Here is a 10,000-nt window from a genome sequence, read left to right on the forward strand (position 1 = left end):
GGGGTGGTGTGGTGTGTGTTGAGAGGGGGGGAGGGGGGGGGGGCGAATTTTGGAGGGGGGGTAGGGGTGGTGTGTGTTGGGGGGGGGGAGGGGGGCAGAATTTTTGAGGGGGCGTCATGGTGGGTGGGTGGGTGTGTTAAGGGGAGGGGAGCACGTCGCGTCGTCATGCCAACACACACCACACCACCCCTCCCCTTCCCCCCCTCCAAATTTCGCCCCCCCCTCAACACACACCACCCCACACCTCCCCTCCCCCCCCCCAAAAAATTTCCCCCCCCCCCAAATATTTCCCCCCCCCCTCAACAGACACCACCACATCCCCCCCCCCTCAACACACACCACACCACCCCTCCCCCCCCCTCAAAAATCCCCCCCCCCCTCAACACACAAAACACCACCCCTCCCCCCCCCCCTCAAAAATCCCCCCCCCCCCAACACACACCACACCACACCACCCCTCCCCTCCCCCCCTCCAAAAAAATTGGCCCCCCCCTCAACACACACCACACCACACCACACCACCCCTCCCCCCCCCCTCCAAAATTGCCCCCCCCCCCCTCAAAAATCCCCCCCCCCCTCAACACACACCACACCACACCACACCAACCCTCCCCTTCCCCCCTCCAAATTTCGCCTTCCCCTCAACACACACCACCCCAGCCCTCCCCCCCCCCCCAAAAATTTGCCCCCCCCCGTCCAAATTTCGCCCCTTCCCCCCCCAAAAATTCGCCCCCCCCCTCAACACACACCACACCACACCACCCCACACCACGCCTCCCCCCCCTCAAAAATTCCCCCCCCCCCCCCCTCAACACACACCACCCCTCCCCCCCCCTCAAAAATCCCCCCCCCCTCAACACACACCACCCCACCCCTCCCCCCCTCGCCCCCAAAAAATTCGCCCCCCCCCCCCAACACACACCACCCCAACCCCCCCCCCCCCCCCAAAAATTCGGCCACCCCCCTCAACACACACCACACCACACACCCCCTCCCCCCCCTCCAAAATTTGCCCCCCCCCCCCCCCCCCGCCCCCAACACAAACCACCCCTCCCCCCCCCCCCAAAAATTCGCGCCCCCCCCCCTCAATACACACCTCCCCACCCCCCCCCCTCAACAAACACCACACCACCCCTCCCCCCCCCTCAAAAATCCCCCCCCCCTCAACACACACCACCCCACCCCCCCCCCCTCAAAAATCCCCCCCCCCCTCAACACACACCACACCACACCACCCCTCCCCCCCCCCCAAAAATCCCCCCCCCCCTCAACACACACCACCCCACCCCCCCCCCCCCCCAACACACACCACACAACCCCTCCCCCCCCCTCAAAAATTCCCCGCCCCCCCCTCAACACACACCACACCACCCCTCCCCCCCCCTCAAAAATCCCCCCCCCCCTCAACACACACCACATCACACCACCCCTCCCCCCCCCCAAAAAATTGGCCCCCCCCCTCAACACACACCACACCACACCACCCCTCCCCCCCCCTCCAAAATTCGCCCCCCCCCCCCCCCCTCAACACACACCACCCCACCCCCCCCCTCAACACACACCACACCACCCCTCCCCCCCCCCTCAAAAATCCCCCCCCCCCCTCAACACACACCACACCACCCCTCCCCTCCCCCCCTCCAAATTTTGCCCCCCCCCCCAAAAAAATTGGCCCCCCCCCTCAACACACACCACACCACACCACCCCTCCCCCCCCCCTCCAAAATTCCCCCCCCCCCCCCTCAAAAATCCCCCCCCCCCCCCCCCCCAACACACACCACACCACACCACACCAACCCTCCCCTTCCCCCCTCCAAATTTCGCCTTCCCCTCAACACACACCACCCCAGCCCTCCCCCCCCCCCCAAAAATTCACCCCCCCCCGTCCAAATTTCGCCCCTTCCCCCCCCAAAAATTCGCCCCCCCCTCAACACACACCACACCACACCACCCCACACCACGCCTCCCCCCCCTCAAAAATTCCCCCCCCCCCCTCAACACACACCACACCACACCACCCCTCCCCCCCCTCAAAAATCCCCCCCCCCCTCAACACACACCACCCCACCCCTCCCCCCCTCGCCCCCAAAAAATTCGCCCCCCCCCAACACACACCACCCCACCCCCCCCCCCCAAAAATTCGGCCACCCCCCTCAACACACACCACACCACACACCCCCTCCCCCCCCTCCAAAATTTGCCCCCCCCCCCCCCAACACAAACCACCCCTCCCCCCCCCCCAAAAATTCGCGCCCCCCCCCCCCCTCAATACACACCTCCCCACCCCCCCCCCCTCAACAAACACCACACCACCCCTCCCCCCCCCTCAAAAATCCCCCCCCCCCCCCCAACACACACCACACCACACCACCCCTCCCCCCCCCCCAACACACACCACACAACCCCTCCCCCCCCCCTCAAAAATTCCCCGCCCCCCCCTCAACACACACCACACCACCCCTCCCCCCCCCCTCAAAAATCCCCCCCCCCTCAACACACACCACATCACACCACCCCTCCCCCCCCCCCTCCAAATTTTGCCCCCCCCCCCCCCCCCAAAAAATTGGCCCCCCCCCTCAACACACACCACACCACACCACCCCTCCCCCCCCCCCTCCAAAATTCGCCCCCCCCCCCCCCCCCCCTCAACACACACCACCCCACCCCCCCCTCAACACACACCACACCACCCGTCCCCCCCCCCCTCAAAAATCCCCCCCCCCTCAACACACACCACACCACCCCTCCCCTCCCCCCCTCCAAATTTTGCCCCCCCCCCCCAAAAAAATTGGCCCCCCCCCTCAACACACACCAGACCACACCACCCCTCCCCCCCCCCTCCAAAATTCGCCCCCCCCCCCCTCAAAAATCCCCCCCCCCTCAACACACACCACCCCACCCCCCCCCTCAACACACACCACACCACCCCTCCCCTCCCCCCCTCCAACATTTGCCCCCCCCCCCCCAAAAAAATTGGCCCCCCCCCTCAACACACACCACACCACACCACCCCTCCCCCCCCCTCCAAAATTCGCCCCCCCCCCCCTCAAAAATCCCCCCCCCCCTCAACACACACCACACCACACCACACCAACCCTCCCCTTCCCCCCTCCAAATTTCGCCTTCCCCTCAACACACACCACCCCAACCCTCCCCCCCCCCCAAAAATTCGCCCCCCCCCGTCCAAATTTCGCCCCTTCCCCCCCCAAAAATTCGCCCCCCCCCTCAACACACACCACACCACACCACCCCACACCACGCCTCCCCCCCCTCAAAAATTCCCCCCCCCCCCCCTCAACACACACCACACCACACCACCCCTCCCCCCCCTCAAAAATCCCCCCCCCTCAACACACACCACCCCACCCCTCCCCCCCTCGCCCCCAAAAAATTCGCCCCCCCCCCAACACACACCACCCCACCCCCCCCCCCCCCAAAAATTCGGCCACCCCCCTCAACACACACCACACCACACACCCCCTCCCCCCCCTCCAAAATTTGCCCCCCCCCCCCCCCCCCCGCCCCCAACAAAAACCACCCCTCCCCCCCCCCCCCAAAAATTCGCGCCCCCCCCCCTCAATACACACCTCCCCACCCCCCCCCCCCCCCAACAAACACCACACCACCCCTCCCCCCCCCTCAAAAATCCCCCCCCCCCCTCAACACACACCACACCACACCACCCCTCCCCCCCCCCCAAAAATCCCCCCCCCCCTCAACACACACCACCCCACCCCCCCCCCCAACACACACCACACAACCCCTCCCCCCCCCCTCAAAAATTCCCCGCCCCCCCCTCAACACACACCACACCACACCACCCCTCCCCCCCCCCCTCAAATATCCCCCCCCCCCTCAACACACACCACATCACACCACCCCTCCCCCCCCTCCTCCAAATTTCCCCCCCCCCCCCCCCAAAAAATTGGCCCCCCCCCGCAACACACACCACACCACACCACCCCTCCCCCCCCCTCCAAAATTCGCCCCCCCCCCCCCTCAACACACACCACCCCACCCCCCCCCCTCAACACACACCACACCACCCCTCCCCCCCCCCTCAAAAATCCCCCCCCCCTCAACACACACCACACCACCCCTCCCCTTCCCCCCCTCGAAATTTCGCCCCCCCCTCAACACACACCACCCCACCCCTCCCCCCCCGCCCCAAAAATTCGCCCCCCCCTCCAAATTTCGCCCCTTCCCCCCCCAAAAATTCGCCCCCCCCCTCAACACACACCACACCACACCACCGCTCCCCCCCCCCCCCCTCCAAAATTCGCCCCCCCCCCAAAAATTTCCCACCCCTCCCCCCTCAACACACACCACCCCACCCCCCCCCAACACACACCACACCACCCCTCCCCCCCCCCCGCCCCCAAAAAATTCGCCCCCCCCCCCCCCCCCCAACACACACCACTCCACCCCCCCCCCAAAAAAATTCGGCCACCCCCCTCAACACACACCACACCACACCACACCACCCCTCCCCTTCCCCCCCTCCAAATTTCGCCTTCCCCTCAACACACACCACCCCACCCCTCCCCCCCCCCCCAAAAATTCGCCCCCCCCGTCCAAAATTCGCCCCTTCCCCCCCCAAAAATTTGCCCCCCCCCCTCAACACACACCACGCCACACCACCCCTCCCCACCCACCCCCCCTCAACACACACCACCCCACACCACCCCTCCCCCCCCCCCCCCCCCCGCTCAACACACACCACACCACCCCTCCCCTTCCCCCCCTCCAAATTTCGCCCCCCCCTCAACACACACCACCCCACCCCTCCCCCGCCCCCGCCCCCAAAAAATTCGCCCCCCCCAACACACACCACCCCACCCCCCCCCCAAAAATTCGGCCACCCCCCTCAACACACACCACACCACACCACCCCTCCCCCCCCCCTCCAAAATTTGTCCCCCCGGCCCCAACACACACCACCCCTCCCCCCCCCCCCAAAAATTCGCGCCCCCCCCCCCTCAATACACACCTCCCCACCCTTTCCCCCCCCCCCCTCAACACACACCACACCACCCCTCCCCCCCCTCTCAAAAATCCCCCCCCCCCCTCAACACACACCACACCACACCACCCCTCCCCTTCCCCCCCTCCAAATTTTGCCCACCCCTCAACACACACCACCCCACCCCTCCCCCCTCCCCCCCCCAAAAATTCGCCCCCCCCCTCAACACACACCACCCCACCCCCCCCCTCAACACACACCACACCACACCACACCAACCCTCCCCCCCCCCCCCCCTCAAAAATCCCCCCCCCCTCAACACACACCACACCACACCACCCCTCCCCTTCCCCCCCTCGAAATTTCGCCCCCCCCTCAACACACACCACCCCACCCCTCCCCCCCCGCCCCAAGAATTCGCCCCCCCTCCAAATTTCGCCCCTTCCCCCCCCAAAAATTCGCCCCCCCCTCCAAAATTCGCCCCCCCCCCCTCAAAATTTCCCCCTCCCCCTCAACACACACCACACCACACCACACCACCCCTCCCCCCCCCCCTCAACACACACCACACCACCCCTCCCCTTCCCCTTCACCAAATTTCGCCCCCCCCCTCAACACACACCACCCCACCCCTCCCCCCCCCCCCCGCCCCCAAAAAATTCGCCCCCCCCCCCCAAAACACACCACCCCACCCCCCCCCAAAAAAAATTCGGCCACCCCCCTCAACACACACCACACCACCCCTACCTCCCCCCTCCAAAATTCCCCCCCCCCCCCCCCCCGCCCCCAACACACACCACCCCTCCCCCCCCCCAAAAATTCGCCCCCCCCCCCCCTCAACACACACCACCCCACCCCCCCCCTCAACACACACCACACCACACCACCCCTCCCCCCTCCCCTCAACACACACCACACCACCCCTCCCCTTCCCCCCCTCCAAATTTAGCCCCCCCCTCAACACACACCACCCCACCCCTCCCCCCCCCCCCCAAAAAAATTCGCCCCCCTCCCCCTCCAAATTTCGCCCCTTCCCCCCCCCAAAAATTCGCCCCCCCCCCCCCCCCCCCCCCCGCCCCCTTGAACACACACCACACCACACCACACCACCCCTCCCCCCCCCCCCCCCCCCTCCCTCAACACACACCACCCCACACCACCCCACACCACCCCTTCCCCCCCCCCCCCCCCCCCTCAACACACACCACCCCACCCCCTCCCCCCCCCCCCTCAACACACAAAACACCACCCCTCCCCCCCCCCCTCCACGTCGCGTCATGGAGGGTGGGTGGGTGTGTTAAGGGGAGGGGAGCACGTCGCGTCGTGTCAGGCCATGGGGTGCGGGGGGGGGGGGGCATTGCGTTGGGTGGGTGTGTGTGTTAAGGGGAGGGTGGCACATCGCATCGTGTCGTGTCATGGGGGGGCGGGGAGGGGGGGGATCCCATGGGGGGGGATGTCATGGGGGGGGGGGGGCGCGTCGCATCGTGTCGTGTCATGGGGGGGGGGGGTGGGGTGAGGATGTCATGGGGGGGGGGGGGGCGCGTCGCATCGTGTCGTGTCATGGGGGGGGGGTGGGGGGGGCGCGTCGCATCATGTCGTGTCGTGGGTGGGGGGGCTGGGGTGGGGATGTCATGGGGGGGGGGGGGGGGGCGCGGCACGTCGCGACATGGTGTGGTGTGTGTTGAGGGGGGAAGGGGGGGGGCGCGTCGTGTCGTGTTGTGTCATGGCGGGGCGCGTCGCGTCGCGTCGTGTCATGGGGGCTGGGGGGGGATGTCATGGGGGGGCCGAATTTTTGAGGGGGGGGTGGTGTGTGTTGAGGGGGGAGGCGAATTTTTGAGGGGGGGACGTCATGGGGGGGGCGCATTGCGTCGTGTCGTGTCATGGGGGATGGGGGATGGGGGGATGTCATGGGGGGGGGAGGGGGGTTGTCATGTTATGTTGGGGAGGGGGCGCGTCGCGTCATGTCGGGGCATGGTGGGGGGAGGGGGCATCGCGACACCCCGCGTCACCCCCCACGACACGGCACACCCCCCCACCCCACCCCACCGCACCCCCCTACGACGCGGCGCCTCCCCCCCACCCCACCTCGAAAAACCCCGCTCCATCCACAGCACCCCACCACTCCTCCAAAAACCAGGCTCGACCCACCGTGCCCCGCCTCACTCCCCCACGACACGGCGCACCCTCCACCCCACCGCACCCCCCCACGATGCCCCCCGCACCCCACCTCGAGAAACCCCGCTCCCTCCACACCACCCCACCACGCCTCCGAAAACCCCGCTCGACCCACCCCACCTCACGTGAGCCCCCCCACGACACGGCACACCCCCCACACCCCACCGCACCCCCCACGACACGGCGCACCCCCCCACCCCCCCTCACCCCACGTCGAAAAACCCCGCTCGACCCACCCAACCCCGCGTCACTCCCCCATGACACGGCACACCCCCCACCCCACCGCACCCCCCCACGACGCCCCCCCCCCGCACCCAACCTCGAAAAACCCCGCTCCCTCCACGCCACACCACAAATGCCTCCGAAAACCCCGCTCGACCCACCCCACCCCGCGTCACCCCCCCACGACATGGCGCACCCCCCACCCCACCGCACCCCCCAACGGCGCCGCCCCGCACCCCACCTCGAAAAACCCCGCTCCCTCCATACCACCCCAACACGCCTCCGAAAACCCCGCTCGACCCACCCCACCTCGCGTCAGCCCCCCACGACACGGCACACCCCCCCACACCCCACCGCACCCCCCCACCCCCCACGACGCCCCCCCCCCGCACCCCACCTCGAAAAACCCCACTCCCTCCACGCCACGCCACCACGCCTCCGAAAACCCCGCTCGACCCACCCCACCCCGCGTCTCCCCCCCACGACACGGCGCACCCCCCCACCCCACCGCACCCCCCCACGACGCCCCCCCGCACCCCACCTCGAAAAACCGCGCTCCCTCCACAGCACCCCACCTCTCCTCCAAAAACCCCGCTCGACGACCCCCACCGCGCGTCACCCCCCACGATGCCCCCCCACACCCCACCTCGAAAAACCCCGCTCCCTCCACAGCACCCCACCTCTCCTCCAAAGACCCCGCTTGACCACCCCAACCCCGCGTCACTCCCCCACGACACGGCGCACCCCCCCACCCCACCGCACCCCCCCACGACGCCCCCGCGCACCCCACCTCGAAAAACCGCGCTCCCTCCACAGCACCCCACCTCTCCTCCAAAAACCCCGCTCGACCACCCCCACCCCGCGTCACCCCCCCACGACGCCCCCTCGCACCCCACCTCAAAAAACCCCGCTCCCTCCACAGCACCCCACCTCTCCTCCAAAAACCCCGCTTGACCACCCCAACCCCGCGTCACTCCCCCATGACACGGCGCACCGCCCCACCCCACCGCACCCCCCCACGACGCCCCCCCGCACCCCACCTCGAAAAACCGCGCTCCCTCCACAGCACCCCACCTCTCCTCCCAAAACCCCGCTCGACCACCCCCACCCCGCGTCACCCCCCACGACGCCCCCCCGCACCCCACCTCGAAAAACCCCGCTCCCTCCACAGCACCCCACCTCTCCTCCAAAAACCCCGCTTGACCACCCCAACCCCGCATCACTCCCCCATGACACGGCGCACCCCCCCACGACGCCCCCCCCCCCCGCACCCCACCTCGAAAAACCCCGCTCCCTCCACACCACCCCGCCACGCCTCCAAAAAACCGCGCTCGACCCACCCCACCCCGCGTCACGGCGCACCCCCCACCCCACCGCACCCCCCCACGACGCCCCCCCCCACCCCACCTCGAAAAACCGCGCTCCATCCACGGCACCCCACCTCTCCTCCAAAAACCCCGCTCGACCCACCCCACCCCGCGTCACCCCCCCACGACACGGCGCACCCCCCCACCCCACCGCACCCCCCCACCACGCCCCCCCCCCGCACCCCACCTCGAAAAACCCCGCTGCCTCCACGCCACACGACCACGCCTCCGAAACCCCGCTCGACCCGCGTCAGCCCCCCACGACACGGCGCACCCCCCCACGACAAAAACCCCGCTCCCTCCACAGCACCCCGCCACGCCTCCGAAAACCCCGCTCGACCCACCCCACCCCGCGTCACCCGCCACGACACGGCGCACCACCCCACAACGCCCCCCCCGCACCCACCTCGAAAAACCCCGCTCCCTCCACGCCTCCGAAAACCCCGCTCGACCCACCCCACCCCGCGTCACCCCCCCACGACACGGCGCACCCCCGCACCGCACCTCGAAAAACCCCGCTCCCTCCACGCCTCCGAAAACCCCGCTCGACCCACCCCACCCCGCGTCACCCCCCCCACGACACGGCGCACCCCCGCACCCCACCTCGAAAAACCCCGCTCCCTCCACAGCACCCCGCCACGCCTCCGAAAACCCCGCTCGACCCACCCCACCCCGCGTCACCCGCCACGACACGGCGCACCCCCCCACCACGCCCCCCCCGCACCCACCTCGAAAAACCCCGCTCCCTCCACGCCTCCGAAAACCCCGCTCGACCCACCCCACCCCGCGTCACCCCCCCACGACGCCCCCGCGCACCCCACCTCGGAAAACCCGCTGCATCCACACCACCCCACCCCACCTCAAAAACCCGCTGCATCCACACCACCCCACCCCGCGTCACGGCACACCCAACCGCACCCCCCCTCGACGCGGCGCATCCCCCCCGCACCCCACCTCGAGAAACCCCGCTCCATCCACACGACCCCGCCAGGCCTCCAGAAACCCCGCTCGACCCAGCCCACCCCGCGTCACCCCCCCACGACACGGCGCACCCTCCACCCCACCGCACCCCCCGACGACGCGGCGTATCCCCAGCGCACCCCACCTCCAAAAACCCCGCTCGACCCACGGCACGTCACCTCACCCCCCCACGACATGGCACACCCTCCCTCCTAAGAAATCCCGCTCCGCAATGACACGGCACACACACCCCACTGCACACGACCCCCTCCCGCGACACAGAACCTTCCACCCCCCGACGGACCTCCTCAAG

This window comes from Lygodium microphyllum, unplaced genomic scaffold, assembly GCF_053477565.2.
Source record: "Lygodium microphyllum isolate KBCC unplaced genomic scaffold, Lygodium_microphyllum_v1.1.10 scaffold_269, whole genome shotgun sequence".
Taxonomy (NCBI): domain Eukaryota; kingdom Viridiplantae; phylum Streptophyta; class Polypodiopsida; order Schizaeales; family Lygodiaceae; genus Lygodium; species Lygodium microphyllum.